This window comes from Canis lupus, chromosome 4 (genome assembly GCF_011100685.1).
Source record: "Canis lupus familiaris isolate Mischka breed German Shepherd chromosome 4, alternate assembly UU_Cfam_GSD_1.0, whole genome shotgun sequence".
Taxonomy (NCBI): Eukaryota; Metazoa; Chordata; class Mammalia; order Carnivora; family Canidae; genus Canis; species Canis lupus.
In genome coordinates this window covers 28,837,877-28,863,838 of record NC_049225.1, presented here as the reverse complement: position 1 = coordinate 28,863,838, position 25,962 = coordinate 28,837,877, and the positions used below count along the sequence as shown (strand labels likewise).

Genomic DNA, 25,962 nt, shown 5'->3' with positions numbered 1-25,962 from the left:
TAGAGCTGCCTTCAGCCCAGGGCATGAACCTTGGGTCCTGGGATCGAGTCCTGCGTCAGGCTCCCTGCATGGAGCCTGCTTCTCCCTCTGCCTGTGTCTCTGCTTCTCTCTCTCTCTTCTCTGTGTTTCTCTTGAATAAATAAACAAAATCTTAAAAAAAAAAAAATTGAACTCCATAAAGAGAGCTTCAGTGCTCAGGCCCTGAGTAACGCACCTTGCAGCACCCCTGCATCTGCTCCTCAAGACCAAGTCACCACATTATCGCCCTTTCCTGCCTCCTGGGAACTTAGAATGTCCTGGAGTTGATCACTGATGTTCTTTCCAACACTGAGCAGCCCCCAGAGTGCCTGAGGCCCCCGCCTCTCCTCACTGTCCGATCCTGCAGCTCCTGGCAGGTTTTCTGGCGACCCCATCGATGAACCGAAATGCATCATTCCTGCCATTTTCTCATTATTCAAGCTCCGTATTCAGTCATTCGTTCATTCATTCAACAAAGGCTCTCTGAGCACCTCCCCCTGTGCCAGGTCCTGCGGAAGAAGTCAGAAATGCGTCCAGCCTGCTGCTACTCCCTTCCAGCCGTGTTTGCCGACCTGGGGCAAACCCACTTTACCTCCCAGACCCTCGGTGTCTTCCTCTACCAAGATGGAACAGCTAGGGCTGGAACAGCCTTTAGAGATGATCTCGTTCAAAGGTCAGTGAAACCCAGCCCCCTGGCCAGCTCTCCCTTCTGTTTCTGTACAGCCTGGAACCTAAGAATGGTTTGCACATTTTTAAATGGTTGAGAGGCGGGGGGACCAAAGAATGTTTTGTGACACATGAAAATTATATGATATTCACATTCCAGTGCCCATAAATAAAGTTTTATTGGCACACGGCCTTGCTCGTTCACTGACCTGTATCACCTATGGCCACCTGCCTCACTGCACCCTCAGAACTGAGGAGCTGCAAGAGAAATTGCACGGCCCACAAAGCCAAGGTCATTTTCTTTACAAAGTTCGCTGACCCCTGCTATCGCCTAGCATTACGTGATTTCTCCATCTCCATCTCTTTCCAAAACACCAACTTTATCCCAAAGGACTAAAGGCAGCCCACAAAACCCAGGCAGCAGGTTCCAGGTTGGGGCTACACGGGGCGGACAGGCTTTGGAACTCAGGGACCAAAGTCCTCTCCCAAAGAGTCCAGCGTGCTTGCTCAGTGACCCCTCTTCTCGACCCTGCCTGGACACTGCTTTCTACAGACCTCCTTCCAAGAGGCCCAGCTGCCCTCGGATGCAGAGCCCCAGAGGACGCAGCCCGGTCCCAAAGCAGAGCCCTGGGCCTACATGCTGCTTGGGGAGCTCCCTGGGCAGTCCCCAGCCATTCCCATGGGGCAGTGTCCTGCTGTCTTGCTTTTACCCCCTTAAAGCCTTCACACTTCCAGCTTTCTGTCACCAAGAAAAGTAAATGAGACTTAGATGGTCAAAGCAAACACAGCACCCCCAGCTCCGCGGTAGCCACCTCTGCATAACCTTCACGCCTCCTCCATGCACTTGGGGATGACAGCCTTCTTCGAGGTGGCACTGCAGTCAGGGGACAAGGAGGCAGAGGGAGGCACCATGTCTTACACCAAATGTGTTCCTGGAACCTCCCTGCTGCAGGCCCACTGCTCCTCCTTCTGCGCCTTAAATCTTAATGTCTGCCCACAGCTGGCAACTTCAACTCTGTCTTCCTGTCGCCTGAGGTTACACGCTCTGCACTCTGCCTTAGTCCCACATGCCATCCCACTCTCTCTGGGATACAACCGCAGTCAGAGAGACAAAGGTGAGAGGGTAGAAAGAGCATCAGGGTCCGTTATCGCAGGAATGCCCCACACAGGGTTGTTTCATGATCTCGTCAAGTAAAGAAACAGCCCCTTCTCTGCCCCAAAACACACAGGCCCCGAGTCCGAAGGGGGCTGGTGTGTGAACCCGCCGGAAGCACCACAAAACCACCAGGACAGTCCTGTGTTGTAACACCTGATGAGTACACAGAACCTAAACAAACAAATGAACAGCCAGGGCATTTGCAGCCAGGGATGTAGCAGGTGGATGAGATCGCAAGGCAGAGACTGTGTAAGATTTGACCATCAGGGGTGGCATCTGAGAGAGGAACCCACTTTGAGGGCCCTTGGGGAGACACCTGCAGACCAAGGAAGGAAGCAGCAAGTGCAAAGGCCCAGAGACAGCATAGTAAGTACTCATCACTTTCTTTGGAGCTCTTATTACAAGCCAGGGCTTGCTTCTATAGAACATAAAATATCAGATTTTTCTTTCATCAGCCCCCCTTGCAGCTAGCACCTGGCTCACAGAAGCTCCTCGATCAAAACCACTGACCCCAGACATTGAGTCAGAGAGAGTGACCAAAAGAAGCATGGGCTGTGCCAGCTGCAGGCTGGCAAGGATGTTCCCAGTGCAGTAGCTGTGCGGTCACACTTGGGAGGGTGCCTGTGGTTAGGGCTCCAGTGACAGGGCTCATGTCCCATGAACCAGCACCGTCGGTGGGGATGTCCATGGCATCTGGGCCCAAAAGCAGCATGTCAGAGGTGCTCTGCAGCATGCTTTGGGGCATGACATCCAGCTGCAGAGCTGCCAAGCTCAGTTTTCTGGCCATCCCAAAGAGTCGCTGAACTCCATAATGTTCTAAATTTCTTTTCTGCTAACACCACGCAAAATCTCTTTCTGTTGCTTGCTACTCAGAACCCTGACTGACACGGGCAAGTGTGGCAGAGGTGCCTTTCCTTTGCTCAGCCCTCCTTGAATTTATGTTGGGGCCACGTGACTAGTTCTAACCAACAAATCATGAGTGCAAGTGACAAGGGTTGCGTTGGAGCCAAATGAATTTCCTACCTTGGCCACTTTGGAAGCTACAGACTGTGACAGCAGCAGCATGAAATGGAGGGAGCCCAGATCCCTGGGTCGCCAGATGAAAAAGAGCCCATGTCAGTGAGGACATAAAGAAGAAACAAACAACGGGAGGCCGCATCACAGAGGTCTCGGGGCTTACTTGTTACTGCAGCATGGCTCAGTCTATCCTAACTATTGTGGCAAGTTTCTGAGGTTCAGAAAAAGAGGCAGGGGGCATGGTGCGTTGTGAATAATGGAGAGTAAAATGGAAGGGGGGATGAGGAATGGTCTGACCTAATATTGAAGTTGTTAATAATGTGGGAAAGTTTTCAGGATTTTATTCTAAGGGTGATGAAAAGCTGCTGGAGGGTTCTAAGCAGAAACAGACACGGCCAAAACACCAGGGCAGATTGTCCTTCCCACGGCTCGCAGACCCAGGGAGCTTGAAGGGGTCTCTGAGGACACCCATTCGTCCCTCAGCTGGTGTCCTCCACTCCCCCCACTTTGATGTTTGCAAGGACTCACCTGACCCCTTCGCCTACATTTCCACTGACAGAAAGTGCACTTCCTTCTGGGACTTCTCATTTTATTTTGGGATTGCTCTGAAATTTTTCATTTTCCTGCAGCCCCTCTCTACTGGCAACGCATAACAAGTCTGAACAAATTCCCCAGCCTCAGAGGCCACGCACAGGGCTTGCTGCCCTAGTTATGCTCTGCTGAATACACAGCCCCTGGATACTGGTCTCCCAAATCTGTCTCTAGCAGAACAAGATCCTGAAAGCAGGGGAGGGTATAAGATCAGGGATGCAGGATCCCTGCTCTGAGAGTGTACCCAGTCCAGCGCGACAGTGTGACATGGCAGTGGTGGGTTCACAGAATCTCTTATACTCCCGTAGCCTCCACGGGGGCCCTTCGAGTCTCTGGGTGTGTTTCCTCGCCTGCCCTGCTCTGCGTCCCCAGCCTAACCTTCAGCTTCATGAGCTGATGCAGCAGGAATTTATTTACAAGCTCATTATCCCTGTGAATCATGTCCAGCTTGAGTTGGGGCACAACAAGGAGCTGAGGAGTGGTCCTGCAAGCAGCTGTGCCCATGAGGCTTAGGGAGGGCACAGGCCAGAACAAGCAGGACCTCACTGCGCCAAGAGCCAAGAGGGCAGATGGGAACAGTGGATGGGAGGTGGTTCGTGCCAGCCCTGGAGTTTGTTCCGGCTCCAGCAATTCCAGGGCTTTTCCAAACTCTGGATTCATTCCAACACAGAGGCCCCAGATGGAAGATTTGGCTGGCAATCATTCTTGACTTCGAAGTCCCACAACGTACCACGGTACTTGAGAAGGTAGAGAAGTGGAGACCAACATCCCTCCGACTTGTATCCTTCCCATCAGGGGGGCTCTTGCTCTACAGCCCCTGCTCCACCAGCCCCTAGGATGAAAGATTTTACACTACTCTGTTATTCCAATGCAAGTGATGACCATTATCATTCAAACTCTTCTTGGGAGTTATTTATTTGATTGCCACACATAAATTTATCCATTTTCATTTGAGAGAAAAAGGTTTAGGTCTCTGAACAGCAAAGAGATTGGCCTGATGTCAACTTGTTGTAAACTGTGCAGCCCAGACTTAAAGCCAAACCCTTAACTCCATGCCCACTCTTAATACAAATCTTACTATCTGCCTCTGCTTTCTGAGTGCCTTCTGAAATGCAGAATGCCACATACACCTGTTCAGGTTGACTCGAGAACACAGAGATTTCCCAGCTCTTTCAAGAAGGAAGAGATTTAAAATAGGACATAGAAGCCATGGTAGGTGGTTTGCAAAATTGGCCATGACTGTTCCCCTCCCTGTGGCCATGTGAAGTGCTTTGAATTGGGGCCAGTCTTGTAGCTTAGTTTGGTCAACAGACTACAGTAAACGTTATGTCGCTCCACTTTCCCACCTACCCAAGAAACCTTGTGTCCTTCCACTGCTCTCCTGGAGCCCTGTACCATCACCATGTGTACAAGGATGAGAGACCCCCATGGAGGACAGACAAGTCATCCCAGCCAAGGATGCTCTAGACTGTCCAGCCTATGGACCATCTTGCCGCTGACTTCCGACCCATGAGTGAGCCCAACCAAGGCCAGAAGAACTGCCCAGCTGAGCCCAGCCCAAATTCTGATCCACAACATTATGAGCTAAATATGTTACTTTATTTTAAATGACTAACTTTTTGAATGTCTGGTTATTCAGCAAAAGCTAACCGATAGAGAGCTCATAATGCTTTTAGAATGGCTAAAAAAGGAAGGTTATTAGATATTTAGAGAATAGAGGTTCTCTGCAAACTTTCAGGAAGTAAAGAAATCGTGAGATGTGTGGGAACTGCTGCAACGTTCACAGACACCACCAACGTTGTGGACTCGCAGGAAAATTCTGAGCTTGTTTTAAAATCTCACGTCTGGGGCACCTGGGTGGCTCCATCAGTTAAGCATCTGCCTTCAGCTCAGGTCATGGGCCCTGGGATCGAGCCCACATTATGCTCCCTGCTCAGCAGAGAGCCTGCTTCTCCCTCTCCCTCTGCCCCTGCCCCTGCTTATGCGCTCACTCTCTCTCTCTCTCCCTGTTTATCAACTAAATACATAAAATCTTTAAAAAAGAAAAAGAAAATAAAATCTTACATCTGCCAATGCCCACCAATCCACCTGCCACAGCTGATGGGACAATGGTATGGCTTCTGCTTCTTTCCCACCTTCTGGATCTCATGCAATTGCCTCTCATTAGAAGAATCTAATCCAGAACCTGCATGTGTGGCAAGAATTCTTGGAAATGTAGTTCTCGGGCATCTAGCCCCCAGCATAGACAGGAAAGTGTGGAAGCAGAAAAGTGAGACTGAGTTGCCCACCAATGACCTCCACAGACAAGGGGTCTACCCTGCCTCAGACATTGCTTCTGAAGATGCTTCATATTGGGAAGGATGCTTGCTTCCATGTAACTCCCTCTACCGCTCCCCACCGTGACCCTTAGTTCTACCTCCAAGATCACCTTGGCATTCGTAGCTCATTTCATTCTCATTGAAGGTCTATAAGGAAGGAATGGATGAACATTCAGCTTCCCCAACTTACAGGAGGGTTTGGCCAAGTCCCCAGAAATGAGGACAATCTGGACAACTTCCCCCAGCTACCACTCGGCTGGCTCCATCTTCTTGATGCTACAGCAGCAACTTTGTGATGGAAGCAGCAGACAAAATCCAGTTCTCTCTCCATTATAGGGATGGGAAAACTGGTCCGGGAGCACGGGCAAAGCCTAGTGATGACGAGGTAAGCCTAAAGAGCTTGGCACCGTGAGTTTTCTCCTGCTGGGGACTAATCCCTAATGGCCCAGGTTTAAGATAAACTGTCAGGATTTGAGGGTAGAGGAGCTTTCCCTGGAGGAGGGAAAGCAGCTACTTTGGGAACTCGAATTTGTGAGAAATGTGGACTAAGTGCCTGCAGAACCTGTGCTCTTGCAGGAGGATTCTCTTCTCTGCTTTCCCTCAGGGTCCAGCTCCCAGGGCTGCCTTGATGCCAACCCTCTTTGAACAACCTCATATACTCCTATGGATTCAGTTTCCATTGAAATACTGGTGACTCCCAGATCTAAATCTCCAGACCCATATATCCAGCTGCCTGCTGTGCTTGTGTCTGGGATTGCCCGCATGGTCCTCCACTCAACATGACTCAAGCTCAGGCCCCTCCCTCTAAATCAGCACCAATTACCACCAACTCAATTGGTGGCATCAACAAGTCACCCTCACCAAGAATTTCCCCAACCCCGCTAAGTTTCCATAACCAGCTCCCCATCTGGTCTCTTGGCCTCTGGTCTTGTGCCTCTCCAACCAATCTCCAAGCTGCCAGAAGGAGCTTCCTACCCACACACCTGCCATGATACTCTCTAGATTGAAACACCTTTTTAGCTCCCTGGCACCCACAGGAAAACATCCCAGCTCCTTGGTCTGGCATCCAAGGCCCTCCCCCAGCTGGTCCCTGCCAACATCTTCAACGCCACCCATTCTCACATTATTTCCTAGCCACACTGAACTGCCTGGGCCACCCAAGGAGGTCAGGCACCTTCATCCTGCCTTTAGTCTGCAACAGCCTACCTCCACGTCCCTGGGTCCAAGCTAGGTGCTCTTCCTGTGGGCTGTCACAGCACCACGTTCTTACAATCCCTCGGTAGTTCTATCTTAACTTCATCTACCCCAGAAGACTGGAGATGAGGCCAAACTTCCAGATTCATCTTCATATCTCAGTCTCCACCAGGAGTGAACACTAGTAAGTGGTGGTTAGACAGGACCATGAGCTCCCCCAGACTCTGTCAAGTTTATGGCAGGAAGTGTGTTCAATCCATAGTAAAATAATAATAATAATAACAACAATAACAATATAATAATAAATAGCTAAACATTTTTAGCCCTTACTATGAACCAGAGAGTGTGCAGGCATGATTAGCTCAGATCGTTCTCACTACAAGCTCAAGAGCTATTACTGTCAGTAGCCAAGCTTCAGAGAGGTGAAATCACTTGCCCAAAGTGCTTAGCAAGAATGTGGTGGAATTAGACACTAGTTCTTTCTTTGGGATCACACAGTTGTTTTTAACTCATTTGATCTTCATTGAAACCTATCTGCAGCCTCCAACCCTAGTGATCCCCATGGAAATAGAAGATGACACCTATGTGCCTGCCCTTCTCCAGGCTGAAGAAGAGAAGGAAGCGAGAAGACCTGCATGTGTCACCTAGATACTGTGCCTTAGGATCTACCCCCTGCCCTCATCAGTCTAGTCTAGTATTCACAGCAAGGAAGGAAGGAACAGCTGGAAAGATTCAAAGTCAGGTGGTCCACACTCTTGATCACTAGACATACAACCTCTCTAGCATACCCCTCTGCATGGCAAAGTCTGCTCCATCACGACAGGATGAGGGCCAGGGTGACTTCCTCGGTCATGCCGTTAGCAACTATACTTTGCAAATATTTGGGGGAAGTGCTTGGCTAATTAAATAAGCGTTCTTGCTGCAGGACTTATCAGAGCCTTTAATATGCCAGCGTGCCTTGAGCAAAAGACGTGTGGCATTCCCCAAACTCATTGGACCACAGAGCACTTCATCTCCTCAGGCATCTGCCAGGGCTAGTGACCCATGAAACACGCTCTGGGCTTTGGCAATGTTGACTCCTACACCCCGTGCCTCCAGAGGTCTGGCTGCACTTGCCTTCATGAGATAAACCAGATTCTTTCCAAAGAATTTTCTTCCTTGCTGAAGTTAAGTCAGGTCAGTTTCCATTACTTCCAACAATAGACCTGGACTGAGACGTGCCCTCACTTGCCCTCAGAAAGGCCAAACCTCTGGAGCCTGCTGGGATTTACACGCCAGGGTAGAAAACAAGAGAAGGATTTGGGGAGACCAGAACAGTCAGATGTGGTCAGGCAGGCTTGACAGAGACCTACCACGGAGGTCTCACCCTCAAAAATTCATGCTAAAGTGCTCCTCGCTCTTTTTTGTTTTCAATTTCCTTCCTGATGAGAAAATTTGCCATTTTTAGATAAAGAGAATGGCAACTTCTGTTTCTGAATCCGTGTGGGCAAGCTCATGGCCTTCTGACCTTTCTGTCACACTTCTGGCTGTCACAAAGATGGGCCCTTTCCTCCAGAACGTTGAGGCAGCGAGTCGCACATCCCTCCCCCCTCCACTCACCCCAGCTCTGGCACATACACACACGAGCACCCTATTTCTGCTTGCTTCCCCCCAAGTTTACCGTCTAGGCTGGTGGGGGGTTTGGGCACAGGAATACTGCCCCTCTTGGGCTGGTGGATGTTCCAGACGGGCTGCAGGAGGCCTGGCCTCCAGAGTACGGCCCTCCTCCTCACCATTTCCGCTCCCAGGTGAACCAAAGTCCTGTTCTCTTAGCCAACGCCGCCTGCTAGACCATGACTTGAGGTGGCTTGCTTGCACCAGAATGACCGCTCAGAAGCTCACCACGGAGCGCGGCAAACCTAGAATCATTCTAGATCTCTCCAACCCGCCTCCTGCAGTCTGTCCTCACTGCCCAAGCCAAGCTGCACAGCCACACCAGCACCAAAGGAGGTGCCTCGAGGACAGAGCCAGACCTGGTCCCCCACCCGGGCGGAGGACACTGCTCCCAGAGCCCTGGCCAGGGAAGATGGCAATCCCACCCTCACACACACGCCACAAGCTGGGATCAGGGTCCTTTCTCTCACTCCACATCACCACTCACCCCATATGAGGCTCGTGCCATCTAGCTCCAAGACCACCCCTTCAACCCTCTCTGAGCCCCCCTGCCAGTCTTCCAGCCCCGGCCCAGGATCATCGAAGACGTTGGCACTGGGGTCACAGCCCTCCTCTCCACCCAGACCTCACCCTGGGGACTTGAGTTTCCGCACAGATGTCCCACCCAACACTACGGATGCTCAGTTCCTTAACCTCACCCCGCAGCAACCTTCTCCTCCTCCTCTCCATGCCAGCCACCCACATCTCCAGCCACACTCTCCAACTGGCCTACTTCTGCTACCCGGAAATCCTAACTGCAGCCCCTTCTTTCCAGTTTGCGATTTTTTTTTTTTTTTACTGTGGTAAAATACCCATAGCATAAAATCAACCATCTTAACCATTTTTAAGTGTACAGTTTAGTGGCATTAAATCCATTCACATTGTTGTGCAACCATCCATCTTCAAAACTCTTTTCATCTTGCAAAACTGAAATTCTGTTCCCAATAAATACTAACTCCCTGTTCCCCGCCCCACACCCCCGCCCACCCCCACCCCCCCCCCGCCCCGGCCCTCTAGCCTCGGCAACACCAGTGGCGGTCTCTGTGACTTTGATGACTCTAAATGCTTCAGACTTAATAAGTGGAATCATCCAGTGTTTGTCATTATGTGATTTGCTTATTGCACCGAACATAATGTCCCCAACATCCATCCATGTTGCAAGATATGTCGGAATTTCCTACCTTTTTAAGGCTGAATTACTAATTCCGGTGTGTGTTTCTATGCTATATTTCACTCATCCATTCATCATCAATAGGCCCCTGGGTTGCTTCCACCTTTGGGTTCTTGTGATCCATGCTGCTAAGAACATGGGTGTGCTCAGAGCTCTCTGAGATCCCGCTTTCAGTTCTTCAGGGTATATGGCCAGAAGTGGCATTGTTGAACCATACAGTAATTCTACTTGTAATTATTTGAGGAAACATACTATTTCCCCAGTGGCTGCATATTCCACATTCCCACCAACAGGTCACAAGGGTTCCAATGTCTCCACAACCTCCTAATACCAGGTGTTTTCTTTTGAATACATCAGCCATGCATCTCCAAGTCTTTACCTAAACCCTTAATGTCTTTGTGGCATTTCACGCCACAAGCCACTGCGTCTTTCTCAAAATGTTCTCCTTACCTGGCTCCTCCAGGCTGCCCTCACCTGGCTTCCTCTCTAGCATCAGACGGCTTATTCTTAGTCTCCATCATCGCCACCATATCTTCTGTCCACACTCTTTGTTATTTTTTGCAGGAGCGGATGGAAGTAATATGTTTTTGACTTTCAAAAGCTGTAAAAGTGTGTACAGTGAAGAATTTCCTTTCTCACTCCTGCCTCTTAACCACAAGACTCCCAACCCCAGAGGCAACCAATATTACCAGTTTTTCATATATTATTACACATAAACATGCAGACAACTACAAATTCTCCCCCACACAAACACACACCATACTTTTTCGCCACAAGAACGGCAGCATTCTACATGCATCAAAACTTCCCTTGTTTTCTTCACGACCGTATATCTCGAAGGTCTTTCATATCAGCACATCACAAACTTCTTTGTCCTCTCTTCCACCTCTAGCACACTTCTGCATGCATGTGCCCGGTTAATTTTATCATCTCCCTTCGGGTGCCTTTTGGGGTTGCTTTCCATCTTTTGCTATTGCAAACCATGTCACGGAGCTCACCGTGATGATGCAATGTTGTAATCACCTTACGTGCATCGCTGTCCACCTGTGGGGATCTTTCCACACAAATCCTCAGAAGTGGTGAGGCCAAAAGCAGGTGTCAGCGTCAGAAGATCTTGCCCTGATCCCCCGCACTGAGCCTCACCATCTCCACTCACCTCAGCAGTGATGATGTGCATGGAGGGTCTGATTCTGCAGACAGCGTGCTATCAAATGTTTTTATTTTAACCAAACTGAGAGATGAAACAATGTCTTAGCGAAGCTTTAATTATATTTCTGCTATTAGGAATAATGGGGCATCATCTTTTTTTTTTTTTTAGGTTTCAGTAAGTCTTTGCATCTTGTCCGTCTTTCTTTCATGTTGTTGATCTGTTTCATACCGATTTGTGGACATTCTTTATAAAAGAGGGAGATAAGCTCTTGTCACTGGAGTCACAAATACTTTCCAAGTGTGTCTTTTGACTTGGCCCGTGTTGGCCTTTGCCATGCAGAAGTGTTGTTCTCACAGTTAAAATGATCAGTCTTTTCTTTTACGGCATCGTGCTTAGGAACTTTTAAAATTCTCTCATGCTTCTGGTACTTTCAAGGCTTCATTTTGTTACATTTACATCGTTGTTTCATATGGAATTTATTCTACTATAAAATATGGGGTATGGATCCAATTTTTTTTTCCCAGATGTTTCTCCAGTTGTCCCAACCCCATCTGTTCAATAACGTATTTTCCTACTCAGTGCAAAATACCCTATTTACCTCAGACCAAATTCTCATGTATTGTTTTTGGGATTATATTTTGTTTCACTGAGTTTTCCAGTACCATACTGTTTTATATAATAGAGCCTCACAGTACAGTTTAATTTCTGATACAGATGGTTCTCCCTCTTTACTATTTTTTTTAGAGGCAGGAGAGGGGCGAGTGGGGGGAGAGAATCTTAAGCAGGCTCCATGCCCAGCACGGAGCCTGACACAGGGCTCCATCCCAGGACGCTGAGATCATGACCTGAGCCGAAATCAAGAGTCGGATGCTTCACCAACTGAGCCACCCAGGTGCCCCTTTACTATTCTTCCTCAAAAATGTTAAGGCTATTAATGCCGTCAAGGACTATAAAGAGTCTGAGTGAGTTTTTAGTCTTCTTGCAAGCCAAGAAGTTAACCTGCCTCGTTTCCTGGATGCTGGCAAAAGATCTGAGGCTTTAGGGTCAGGGACAAAGGACTCTGTTACTCTTGACAACAGCAACAGCCAGAGTATCAGCGTTTGTGACAGTTCTACAAGCCCCAGTTCCCACAGGGTGACACGAAGAAATCCAGGGGATACCCTCACGTGGGCGAGCTGGGTCACAACCTTCTTGAGTCTGGGGAGCCCGAACCTTTTACAAGGAGCATAAGCCCGCCTGGGCTTTGCCCCAGAGGGAGACAGTATCATTATTACACCAGACAGGAAACAAACCTGTGTTTTTCTCCAGAGGGAAACACTGTCTCTACTTACCAAGCGTGTTCACTATGCAAACAGCCCGGAGGAGACAGTCTGGAACAAAGGTGGTCACTGCTTCTGCTCATCCAGAAACATCTACAGAGAAGTGGTGCTCAACACTTGCTGATTTTCCCACAGGAACTCGAGAATCAGTTAGTCTAAATAACAACAAAGTCTTCACTTTTATGGAGAAGCTTATTAAATTCTAAATTATCCGAGATAGGACAGGCAATTTTATGATGTTAGTCTTCCTATCCAAAAACATTATTCAAATGCTTTTTTGTCCCTTGGAAGCATTTTAATGCTTTTTCCACTTAGATTTTGCACATCTCTTGTTACGTTTATTCTTAGGGGTTTTTTTTTTAATCTTTTTTGTTGCTATTATAAATGTTTTCTATTCCCATTTTGATCTCTAACAGGTTGTCATTAATTCTTGCTCTTTAAATGAATAGTTTTCCTCCAGGGTCCCTCCTCTGCCTTCCTCTCTCCTAACTGTAGGATTTCCCTGAATGAGCTCATTCTCTCCCAAAACTTCAATGAGCATCTGTCAGCCGATACCTCCTGTACTGTCATTTTCAGCCCTGGTCTCTCTCAGGAGCTCCTGACACAGATGCCACGGACACCCCATGGGCACTTCACACCCAGGCAGCATTGAAATTAAACTCCTCATCTTCTCCCTATGCCAGCTCCTCCCTCGTACTCCAGCCACTGCCAACAGCATGACCATTCCCCCAGGCTCCCTCCATCTCACTCCCGCAGAAGACAGAGGCTTTCCCTCACCCTCTTTTCCAATCAGCCACCAGGTCCTATCCATTCTTCCTCCTCAGTTCCTCTTTACTCCATGCCCTTAACCCCATCTTCACTGCCAGGGCCTGAGTCCCACACAAATGCCTAGGGAGCCCCCTGAGTGACTGCTTACTCTTGCATCTCCTCTCTGTTACCTAATCCTATCCTCCTGCAGGAGCAGCTCACAGATTAGATCATGTCAATCCCCAGAAGCTCCAGAATAAAACAGAGGCCACCATACCCCCAGCATAGCACCCCTGGCCATTAGTGACCCGGCCTCTCCCACCTTCCTGGGCTTCAAGCCTTCCCAGCCATCCCACACCCACACTTTTGCACATCTCTGTGCCTAAGCCCTGGCTTCACCTGAAATATCTCAATCTACCAGGGTCCTCTTTCCCCAGCTACCTCCTACCCCTCCCTGAGAGTTCAACTCAGACACTAACTCCTCCAGAAGACTTCCCAACACCCTCTCATCTGCATGAGACGCATTCACTCATTCATTTCTCCACTTCAGCAAGCATTTATTTGGTTCTCTACTTGCCAAGCTCTCCACTAAGTACCAAGGACACCAGGATGAATTGTGTATAAGCCACTGCCCTCTAGGGATTCACTAAGTTCTTGTTATTCAAAATGTGGCCTGGGACCAGCAGCATCAGCATGTATCAGGGAACTGGCCAGAAATGCAGACATTCAGGCCTCATCCCACATCTGCTGAATCAAATCTGCACTTGGACGAGATCTCTGAGAGGTTCGTATGCACAGTAACATTTGAGAAGCACTGATCCAGGTGACATGTAAACAGAAATAAAACAAACCAAGTAAGAGGAACCTCAGAGCCACACAAGGAGGACCGATGAGAGCTAACTAAGGGAACAGGAAGGGAGGATGGGAGGGAGAGGCAGGACAGGTAAGCTCAGGACAGAAAAGCGGAGCTGGAGCTGGGAGGAAGGGGCTTCCAGGCGGAGGACACAGTTGGAGCAAAGGCATGGAGGAGAGAAAGCGCATGCGCTGGACTGGGGCTGCAGGAACCGCCGCTCCTCAGCATCATGAGACAGCGCACTCCGGCTTCACTTCCTAACCCTCCACTCTAGACCCACCCACGGCCCGTCTCTTCAACCACGCATGGTCGGGGGTAGGGGACAGGGAGCACAGCCCCGCAGGCCAGGGGTGACACCAGACCAAAGTAGAGCAGAGGCAGCCCAGGTGGAGGAGAGAGCACACATTCCAGAAAGATTTGGGAGGTCAGATTGGTGGTGAGGAGTGTGGGAAAGATGCAAGAGGAGAGCGGATGTGAGTCTCAGGACCCAGGCTTGTGCGAGTGAAAGTAGAAACCAACAAGGCCGGGAGAACAGCAGGAAGAACAGGCGTGGGAGCCAAGTTGGTAAGTGCCCGTGTTTACGCAGCACTTGTTCAGTGACGGGCACCAAAATCAGCACTCCGCATGGGTTTCCTCAATGAGTCCTCATCCAGCAATCCTCGAGGCGGGTATTGTTACTGTCCCCGGGTTACAGAGGAGGAAAGAGGCACAGAGAGGTTAGACTCCTTGCCCAGAGTCACACAGCAAGAAGTAGGAGAGCTGGGAGCTGAGCTCAGGCCACAGCCAGTTTGTCATCCCACTTGATGGGCTGGCTTCAGACACGGTGGGAGTTAAGAGCTGCAGACTCCAGGTGGAGAAGAGTGAGTGGACCGGAGGCTCAGGTGAACCACGGGAAGAGGTGCAGGCCCACAGAGGTTGCCAGAGCCCCTGGGTGGATGAGGCGATGCTGGGGGCAGGTCTGGCTGGCAGTCATCGGGGCTGACCGGTGCCCCCCGTGGGCTGCCATTTGCTGGTTTAGCCAGAACCTGGCACTAGACAGATACCTCCGGAACCTTCAGGAACCGGCCTCTTTCTCTGGAACCCAGGCTTCCATGGGGGGGGGGGGGGGGGGCAGAGCTTCGGGGAGCCAGAGAGCCTGATCACAGCCTCAGGGAGAGAGATGTCCCAGAGGCAGGCAGAGGACAGCTTCAGGAGGCACGAGGGAGAGACCACTACCTCCCAGTACCTTCTCTACCTCCTCATCCGCAGAGGGAGAGCCACAGAGGGACTCTGCTCCCACCCACCCCAGCCGGGGATGGATGCACCCTTTCTGCACTTTCTGACTACACAGCACTCCCAGCCTACCATCTTCTCAAGCGTAAGGGGGTGGCACCCCACTCCCAGAGCTCCCAGTACGATGAATGGTCCTTATGGCCAGAAGGTACCATGCAGATCTCAGAGAGTCTCCCCATGGCCGCAGCACATGCCAACACCCTAAGGAGGGGAGGGGCTCCTCACTATGCCTATCAGGCTAGTTGGAACCAAGGGCTCCCCACTCCCTGATCAGGCCCCAAAGGCAGGGCTGGGGGTCCAGGCTGGAACTCCTGGCTAGCTGACAAAGGCTCCAGGGAGCCAGTGCTTGCCATCTGGGGGACAGGCTGAGGTCCCTGAGAGGGTGGGGGGCGAGCTTCAAGCATGGGCGGGAGGGGCTGCTGCTGCGCAGGCCCCGCCCCCGCCCAGTTTGGCCAGCCGGGAACAGGCCTCCACTGGCCTGCTTCCAATTTTGCAAGAGAAGGTAGAGAGAGGTGCAGATCTCCACGTGAAATCTCCAGGTTCTCAAATGTAGATAACAAACTGACAGTGTAAACGCGAGGTGGCTTGGATCAGGATCCAGGGATCACCCTGCGCGCCCTGGATCAGGTCTAGGATTTGGATGAGGCCAAGGACCCAAGGACGGGACCTGGCTGTGCCCGAGTGCACATGGGCATGGCCCTGCGTGTTCCCACAGACGAGCGTGTAAGCAGGGCACGGCTGCAGCACCGAACAGGCCATGGTGCGTGAGCACGTGTGCGCAGTCCTCGCCCGGGCCTTTGCGAACGCGCGACAACAAGCACAGGCACAGCATGTGCGCTCACACGGTGCGCGGGGGTTGGCGTGAGCGCGCACTTAGGTGTCCGCGCACGTGCCCGTGGGCTCCAGTCGGGCGGTGTTCGCACGCACCGAGCTCCCAGCTCCAGCCGCAGGTTCCGGGGCGGGGGTGGGCGGCCGGCGGGGGTCAAGCCCACACCCGCGGCGGCAGGGGTGCGCGCACACACATGCACGCGCACAGGGTGGGGGTGGTAGAGGGGAGGCGGCGGCGGCCAGGGCCTTGCGGGGGGGGGGGGGGGGGGGGGGGGGGTGGAGGAGGTCGTCAGGGGGGCGACCGGCGGAAGGGAGGCCCGGGGAGGGGAGGCCGGCAGAGGGGAGGCTCGGGGAAGGGAGGCCCGGGGAGGGGGAGGCCAGCAGAGGGAAGGCCCCTCCCGGGGAGGCCGGCAGAGGGGAAGCTGGTGGAGGGGAGGCCGGCAGAGGGGAGGCTCGGGGAAGGGAGGCCCGGGGAGAGGAGGTTTGCGTAAGGGAGGCTGGCAGAGGGGAGGCCTGGGGAGGGGAGGCCGTGGAGGGGAGGCCAGCTGGGGTAGGCCCGTGGAGGGGAGACCCACGGGGAGTGAGGCCCGGGGAGGGGAGGCCCGGGTAGGGGAGGCCCTCAGGGGGTGAGGCCCGGGGAGGGGAGGCCGGTGAGGGGCAGACCTGGGGAGCGGAGGCCAGTGGAGGGGAGGCCGGCAGAGGGGAGGCCCACTGGGGTGGAGGCCCGCACAGCAGCAGCCCCCGGGCACGGCGGGAGGAAGGAGCTCGCACACAGCCTTGGCCATCAGTCACCAGATGTCACCTTCTGCTGCCAACGCAGCGCAGGGCGCAGACAATGGCTGCACGGGCCACCCCGCCCGCCCAGCCCCCAACCCCCCCGCGACCCCACTGCCCTCGTCCGCGCTCGGCCTCCCCAGCCCTGGGTGCCCCGCCTGGCGGCCACCCCGTCCTCCACATCCCCTTCCTCCACATCCCCTCCCCCACATCCCCTCCCCTAGTCTGCTTTCAGGACAGGGCTATCTCCTCCAGGGAGCATTTCCAGGCCTCCTTTCTCTGGTCCACCCCGTCCCAGAGCCCCCAAACTCGGGTGTTTGTGCTGGGGCCACCTCCCAGACTGCTGCTGATAGGAGACCTTCTGCCAACTAGTATCTGCGCGGAAGGGGGAGATGAATCAATTAGGAGAGTCACCATTTTGCAAGGCGCATTAATGGAAGCACCTAGGACACGGTCACAGTTCTGTGACGGTTGCACAGGAGTAGACCTTACACTAGAGGCAGCAGCCTGGCACCGTCTTGGCACCACTAAGAACGGGGCCAGACAGCGTAGGCTGCATGACCAGGTATAAGAAGTCCATGCACCACCTATGCTGTCCTCTTGCCAAAATAATTAGCCTGGGATATAATCACGTGTCTGGAACGAACCACCCAGTATGGGTAGTATCATTTGGATCCTGACTCAAAGCAAAGGTAAGAAGACTTTTTCAAGATGATCAAGGCACACTGACAAGAAATAGGTATTCACAATTTTGTTAAATGGTAATGTATTAAATCCCTCTGTGGACGTCTAACTCTGGGAAAGGAATAAGGGGTAATGGAAGGGGAGGTGGGCGGAGGGATGGGGTGACTGGGTGACAGGCACTGAAGGGGGCACTTGACGGGATGAGCACTGGGTGTTATACTATATGTTGGCAAATCGAATCCAATAAAAAATATTTTAAAAAATAAGAATAACTGAATCCCTCTGTGTTAGAGATATGAGGAATTGTATTTAAGTGAAACGCGTTGTCTGTTGTAAACAACTCAAGGGAAAAAAGTGGGTGAGGGAAGAGCTAAAACAAAATTTAGCAAAATGTTGACAGTTGGTGGATGGCGGTGATGGGTACATGGGACTTCCTTATACTGTTGTGTCTGCTTTTGTAAATATTTTAAGATTTCCAAAGTGAAGAAAAAAACACAACTGTACTAAATGTCTGCAAACTTACTTGAAAATACCTACGAGTAAGAGATTGAGATTGGTGGATGGTGGAGGTATGGGCAAGATGGACAGATTCAGCAATGATGTAAAATGACAACGGCAGATCTGGGTGGTGGTATATGGATGCTCACTATATATTGCCTTTTATTTTTCTGTCGGTTTGGAATTTTCCAAATACAATATTTGGGGAAGATTTTCTCTTTTTTTTTTTCAAGATTTATTTATTTGAGTTAGAAAGGGAGAGTGAGAGGGGAGAGAGCGAGTCTTAAGGAGACTCCACCCTCAGGATAGAGCCCATTTGGGGCTCAGCCTCACCACCCTGAGATCATGACCTGAGCTGAAACCAAGAGTTGAACATTTAACCAGATGAGCTACCCAGATGTCCCAGGTATTATTATTATTATTATTATTATTATTATTATTAAAAAACAAAAATAAAATGCTTACCTGTACCACAGCCAGTGCTTTTGGTACACAGCCCCTGCTCAGGTATGACACTGAGACTGCCAAGGGTGGACAATGAGGACACAGGCCCAAAGAATTCTCCGTGAATCTCAGGATCCTAGGCCAGACATCCACAAACGTTCTGTAAAGGGCCAAGAGGTAAATATGTGAGGCTTTGTCAGCCATGTATTTCTCTGTCACATATTTTTCTTTGATTTTTTTTTTTTTTTTTTTTTTACAATCCATCAGAAATGTAAAAACAATTCTTAGCTCAGAAGCCTACCCAAAACGGGCAGCAGGCTGCATTTGGCCCTCGTTTGCATCAGTTTGCCACACCTGCCCCAGCCCTACAAAACGTCTGTCAGTAGCCAGGGAAGATCAGAAGTGTGGCAGGACACTGGGGTGAGGAGCAGGTCAGACCATCCCAGATTGGAATCCCAGTTCACCCTTCGGAGAATCATTTCGCTGGCCAGGCCTCCAAGGTAAATGGGAATGTCATTAGGATAAACCACTTGGGCTTGCCAAAAGAGAGCACGAGTTCTGACACAGGGTCTGGCACACGAACATCCAGTAACCACCCCCCTTCCCCTCCTCACCTAGTACATGTGTTTATGCACACGCACACACACACACACACACAGCCCTCCAGGAAGAAGAAGCTCACCTGTGATCTTTGGAGACCCTGCCACAAAGTCAGAAAGGCACTCAGACCAGAGAGACTATGGTTGGAATTCTGGCTTTGAGCTCAATTGGCTCTGTGACCTCCAGTAAATGTTGAGCCTTTCTGAGCCTCAGTTTCCCTCATTTAAAACCAATATAATATCACTACCAACTTCTTCCTGATATTGTCAGGATGACTTGCTGAAGTTACTGATAAGGGCAGTTAACATAATGCCTGATACGGGATAAGCTGGACAAGTGGGGGCAATGTCCTTTTGGCTACTATGTTGTTCCAAAATGAGAAAGCAGCTTCCCTGAGAAGAGGTACAGGATGCTTGGCCCAGTAGATCACAGCAGGCAAGGGGCAATGACAGACCATTCAGGGAGGGCTGCCTGGAGGAAATGCCAGCATGACCTCAGCCATGGTCATGCTTGGAGTCCCCTGTCTCTTTCAGTGGAGGGAGCAGTGGGAATGAGGAGGATGGGTGACTTATGGAGCCATATCTTTCCCTTGGGAATAAGAAACCCCTTCTTCTCCATGCTGATGGCCTGCTGGAGCTCCTTCTTCCCCCTAGCCTCTCCAGAGAAGACTACCCAGGCCCTGGAGTTAGCAGGTCCTTCCCGAGTCCTGAAGAGACTTGGCCTTCGTGATATTTGGTTTTGTTTCCTTTTTAAAATAATGCCTATTTTAAAAAATTTTTATTACAAAAGTAATGTATAAGGTTTGAAACAATTTGAGAAAGAATAAGAAATTTTTCCTAAATTACCCTTTATCCCATCATCATTGAGAACTGTTATCTTGTGTAAATTTTCCAGGCTTTTTCCTCTGTAGTATACATTATCTATTTATGTAGATATGTATTTTTGCAAAAATAGAAATATATGCTGTTTCTTTTTTGAAAGAAATCTTGTTTTCTTTTCACATAACACAGCTTGAGCACCTCTTCATATCCTTAACTCTGCTACATCTTTGTGTTTGATGCCTATATAGTAGTCTACAGTGCAGATAAACTCCTAGTAAACCAATCGACTATCACTAAAAGAACACAGATATTTTATTTTAAAGATTTATTTAGGGATCCCTGGGTGGCGCAGCGGTTTAGCGCCTGCCTTTGGCCCAGGGCGCGATCCTGGAGACCCGGGATCGAATCCCACGTCGGGCTCCCGGTGCATGGAGCCTGCTTCTCCCTCTGCCTGTGTCTCTGCCTCTCTCTCTCTCTCTCTCACTGTGTGCCTATCATAAATAAAAAATAAAAAAATAAAATAAAATAAAAATAAAATAAAAAAAGATTTATTTATTATCTATTTATCTGACAGAGAGAGAGCACACACATGCGCTTGAGCTGGGGGACGGGCAGAGGGAGAGGGAGAGAGAGAATCTCAAGCAGACTCCCTACTGAGTGTGAAGCTGGACATGGGGCTGAGATCCTGAGATCATGAGATCCACGACCCTGAGATCATGACCTAGGCCAAAACCAAGAATCAGATATTCAAGCAACTGGGCCACCCAGGTGCCCCAAGAACACAGTTATTTTAAATGGCAATTAGTCAACAGCACTGCCAAGTCTCATGAGCACTTGCATCAAGGAAGATGTTCAACTCCGAGCTGAGTACTCAACCCAGAATGCAAAAGGGGCTTTGCATGGAGAGAGTGTTCATCACCTCCCAAGGGTCTCGAGTTCCTCCCCACCAGAGTAGCGCGTGCTGGCCTGGATGTGCAGAGGGCCCCTGTAGCTCAGCTATTTTCTGGGAGAAACTTGTTGGCCATAAACAAGAAGTCATGGTGAAAGGAAGAAGAGAAACAAGTCTCTCACCCCGGCCAGTCCTGTGCTGCCTCAGAGCCTCAGTGCTTTGCTTCCCTGACATATAAAACATAGTGCTCACCTGAGCATTTTCCCTCTAACTCAGCGAGGGGAGCCCAGCTATGAACCCTGTGGGAAAACACTGAGAGAAGAGAGAACAACTCTGCAAGGCCTTCAACAACTCTTCAGCCAGCTCATGTGGCAAAAAGCAAGTGTGACGAGGAGGCTGAGGTTGGATGCAGTCTGAGGTCTCTTGCTGCTCTGAGCTCACACCAGAAAATTCTCAGCCAGAATTTGACCTGTGATCTTGGGCAAGTCAGTTCCCCTCTCAGGGTCTCTAAGAGTGACACAGAGAGGTAATACCTACATAAGGTCACCATGAGGATGTATAAACACAGGAGGGACTCTGAGAGGTCCCCTCCCTACCAGACTCCGACCCCATCCTGGGTCTTGACAACCAGTTGCTAGGTATCTATTGAGGCCCTACTGTGGATGAGGTGCCTGGGAGGCAGGAATGAGCAAAACGGATGGAACACTTGCCCCCATAGCACTTAAGATTAGTGAGCAAACAACAAATAAATGATGACAAGTGTGTAGTATGGTGTGAAGAAGCACAAAGTGTCCCTAGAGTTAAAAACCTCTCACCTAGTTGGGGGTCCTCAGGAAGAGCTTCTAAGAAACAGTCATTTCCATGAGAGGTAAGAGCTAGAAAGAATTATACAGAAGGAAAGTCCAGGAAAGGGTGCTAGGGGCAAAAGAAACAGCCTTGAGGGGGGAAAGGAACATGCTGTGACCCAGGACTGACCACAGGCCAGCAGGGCTGGAATGTCAAGAGTCAGGGAAATGGCTAAGGATGAGGCTTGAGGAGGCTGACCAGGGCCACCATGCAGGGTCTTGTAGGCCACAGAGATCTCTCACAGGAACGTGTGTGAAGTAGCCACATCTAAGGAACAACAGAGACCACCACTGGTACTAGAATGGAGGGAGTAAAGGTAGACACAGGTCAGACAAAGTCTGAGGCTAGATCTTCAAGGCCTTGAGGGTCTTGTGTGGATTTCAGCTTTTAAGTGAACTGGGAGCCACTGCTGGTGAGAGCAGTTGAGAAAAAGAGTGATATGGTCTGTGAAATTTTAAAAAGAACACTCCAGGCGTTCCACTTTCAATACAGTAGTATAAGCTCTTAACAGACCCACCCTCCCTGTAACACCTATTCACTCTGGATATAATACCAAAATAACCACTAGAAGGCTCTAGGAAATTCCCCGAAACAGGCAGACTTTGGAAGGGTGTCAAAACTTTCAAGAGGGGCTGACATGTGGTAGGTTTCCCATGTTTATGGCTTTTCCCAGAGGACAGGCTGCAAACACCTAAAAGTCCAATAGAAGACACTGTTTTTCAGGACACCTGAGTGGCTCAGTGGTTGAGCATCTGCCTTTGGCACAGGGCGTGATCCTGGGGTCCTGGGATCGAGTCCTACATTGGTCTCCCAGCATGGAGCCTGCTTTTCTCTCTGCCTGTGTCTCTGCCTCTCTCTGTGTGTCTCTCATGAATAAGTACATAAAATATTTTTTTAAAAAAGGAAAAGAAAACACTTTTTCTGGCCTGAAGAGCCAGAGGATGGAACCTCGGGCAACCAGAGCCACTGGAAGGTGAAGGGGAAATCCTGGAAAGGAAAGTACAAGGGAAGGCCCAAACTCAGTTAATACATTCTGACAAGTGTCCACTCAACTCCCAAAGCAACTCGCAGAGAAAAGACTCAAGACAGCCTATAACTAAGACTGAGAGAAACCGAGCTGTGATTTAAGATGCCGCCCACTGCAGGCAACACAGAGACTGTGGTCTGACTCTAATCAAGTGAACTGCCTGCTAAGACAATGACATCAGTGCTCTTTGGAAGAATATAACAAATTCCAGAATCTCTACACCACATATTTTCAATTCCAGAATGTAATCCAAAATCACCCTATAAATAATGTGGAAAATATGATCCATCCTCAAGGAGAAAGATAACCCACAGAGTCCAGCCTGAGAGCATCACGAAGTTAGAGTTACGAGGCAGGAGCTGTAAAGGAACTTCTGTAACTATGCTCTACCAGGCAACAGAAAGCACACACTTAATCAAGGAAGAGATAGTAAACTTATAAAGAGAAATAGAAAATATGAAAAGAATCAGATAGAAATTCTAGAAACAAAAAATTCATTATCTGAAATGTTTTTAAAGTTTCACACTGTATGGGCTTAAAACAGAATGCAGATGAGTCAGTGAGCTTAAGTAGATTAAGCTAAAACCATGTCATCTAAAGAAGTCAAAGAGGGAGAGAGGGCAATGGGGGGGGTAGAGAGAGAGAAAGAGAGAAGATTGAAAAAAATGAACAGCGTCAGGAATCTGTGGGGTAATAGCAAATGTCTAACATATCCATAATTGGGAGTCCTAGACAGAAAAGAAGAATAGAGAAAAAATATTTTTTTTGCTCAAAATAATCTTTTGAAGAAATAATGGCCAAAAAAAACTCAAAATAAAACAGAAACAACAACAAAAAACACCTCATTTTCCAAATCTAATGAAAGACATAATTTCACGTATACACTCAATCTGCTAAAAAATCAAAGAGAAACAGCCACGAAAGCAGTCAGAGACAAAAGACACATTACATCAAGGAACAAAGATTCAAATAACCACAGACTCCTCATCAAAAACTTTGGAGGCCAGAAGAAACAAAACAGCATCATTAAAGAGCCGAAAGGGGAAAAACAAAAACAAAAACAAAAACCCTGTCAGCCCGTCAAGGCTCTAGAGCTAGTGAAAATGGTCTACAATAACAAAGGCAAAATGAAGACATTTTCATTTAAAAGGAAATTTAGGGAATGTGTCATCAGAGGACCCAAACTATAAGGACACTAAAGCAAGGTCTTCACGTTGAAGGTAAATCACACAGGAAGGGCATGTGGATCTTCAGAAAAGAGCGAACAGCCCTCGATGGTAAATATATAAAATCATAAGATGATTTTCCCTCTTAATTCCTCTACTATGCATAGGACAGAGCAAAGCAAAGTGACGCTGTCCTTCTGAGGTTCACAATGTACTGGAGGTAGCACCTGCAAACACTGTAGCTTACAGGATGGGAGGATGGCAGATGTTTGCAAGAATTTTGTAATTTTCTGTAGAGTGGTAAAATAGTGACTCTCAATTGACTGTGAAAAGTTTAGGATGTATATTGTAATCTCCAGGAGGAAGGAAAAAGAAATAACACTTTTAGAAATGCAAAGCAGGGGCATCCGGGTGGCTCATTCCGTTGGATGTCTGCCTCTGGCTCAGCTCATGATCCCAGGGTCCAGGGACCTGAGCCCCATGTCGGGCTCCCTGCTCATTGGGGAGCCTGCTTCTCCCTCTCCCTCTGCCCCTCCCACCCCCCTGCTTGTGCTCTGTCTCTCAAATAAATGAATAAAATCTTTTAAAAAAATAAAAATGCAAAGCAGTACGGCTAAAAGGCCAAATAAGTGCGTTAAGATGGAATCCAGAAACGGCCTGGAGGGGAGGAGGCTGACACCAGGACAACCGGTCAGGGTGTCAGTGACACAGGCCAGCTGAGGGGTCCTGTCGGCCAAGGCTAGGGTGGGAGCAGTGGACGTGGGAAGGGATGGCAGGTTGCGGGTGTGTGCTGAAGGCAGAGCCAAAAGGATGTGCTCATGGATGGGATCTGGTGTGGGAGAAAGCCAAGGGTGGCCCTGGGGCTGGTGACCTCAGCTGCGGGGATGGAGCTGTCGTTTCCGGTGATGAGAGTGAAGGCCCCTCTGCAGCCTGCTCTCCTCCCTGCTCTGTGCTGCCTGGGACTCGCTGCAGCCCCTGCGCCTCTTGGAAGCCTTGCTGGGCTGGAGGCCAGGTGAGGAAGGAGGAGAGGACAGAGTCATATGCCACCCACCATGGCCCTCGAGTTGGAGCGGGGACAACAGAGCATGTGTGCCTCTCGGCAAGGTTCACACCAGATTAAAAAAAAAAAAAAAAATCATCCTTATGGCTTCTTCCAGCTTCCAGAGCCCCATCTCCAAGAGTTGCTTTCCAGTTGGGAAGTAATTGAGAAATAATTGCTAATATTTCACAGAGGCAGCAGAAGCCTCGGCCCCGGCCTCTGGAAACAAATTAGAGATGAGGGCGAGGCTTAGAAGCGGAGAACGGCCCTGCTTCTCATTAGCAATTGCAAATCAGATTACGGAAAAAATGTTTCTGCAGTGAGGATGGTGTCTGCCTGGAAAAAATTAAACTGGCTTTGGGGCCAAGCGGAGACCCTGAAGCGGGATTCAGAATCTGGGTCTAAGGGTAGGGCTCGAGGATCCAGTTGCCCTAAGTCAGCCAAAGAGCACACTCACCGCGGCCCGTCTGAGCCTCAGTTTCCAAGTCCGTTCAATGGAAGGAGGCTGCAGGACTCAAAGCTCAAGCTGGACGCTCGTGGCTCCGTGCTGGGAGAGACCGTCTGCTGCCAGACGCTGGGGCCCAGCAGCTCCGGGAGCCGGGGTGGGCGGGGGCGGGGGGACAGCAGAGAACACTCGCTCTGACATCTGTGCCCAGCCTCGCCCCTACGTCCTGGATCCCTCCCAAGGAGTGACGGTGGACACTGACTGAGCGACAGGCCCAGTTCTAAATTATCTGGCTACATTCATTCAATCCTCATACAACCCTACGACGGAGGTACTACTATGCCCCCCGTTTTACAGAGAAAGACAAGCAAGGCACAAAGGGCCCAGGGTGGGCCAAGGCCACAGAGCAAGCTGCAGAGCCAGGCTGATCTGAAATCCCGCGCACTCACGCACCGGGCTCTCCGGCCATCCAAGGACTGTGCCTCTCCCTGACTCCACCCCCAGACTTCCAGAACCTCACAGCTTTTGGCAGTTGGCCGGCTGAAGGATACCAGGCTCGGAAGCCCCGCAGACCTGGGTGTGAATCCTAACTCCACCACTGGCAGCTGCATCACCCACGGCCCGTTTTCACTTGTGTGTGTTTTTAAAATATAGATTTGGCATCGATTTGCTCTAAGAAAGGAAGCAGGCCAGGGTGTGAGATACCAGACCGTATCTGAGGGCCAGCTCCTCTCCCT

General features: G+C 50.0%; 1 long non-coding RNA gene across 1 annotated transcript in view; it reads right to left on the bottom strand.

Annotated features, from left to right (window-relative positions):
- The window catches only part of LOC102154968, a 233,542-nt gene that overhangs the window by 170,744 nt on the left and 36,836 nt on the right, over window positions 1–25,962 (bottom strand). The window contains exon 4 of the long non-coding RNA XR_005358015.1: window positions 18,414–18,552. This is a non-coding gene — a long non-coding RNA (uncharacterized LOC102154968). The remainder of the gene's footprint in view (window positions 1–18,413; window positions 18,553–25,962) is intronic.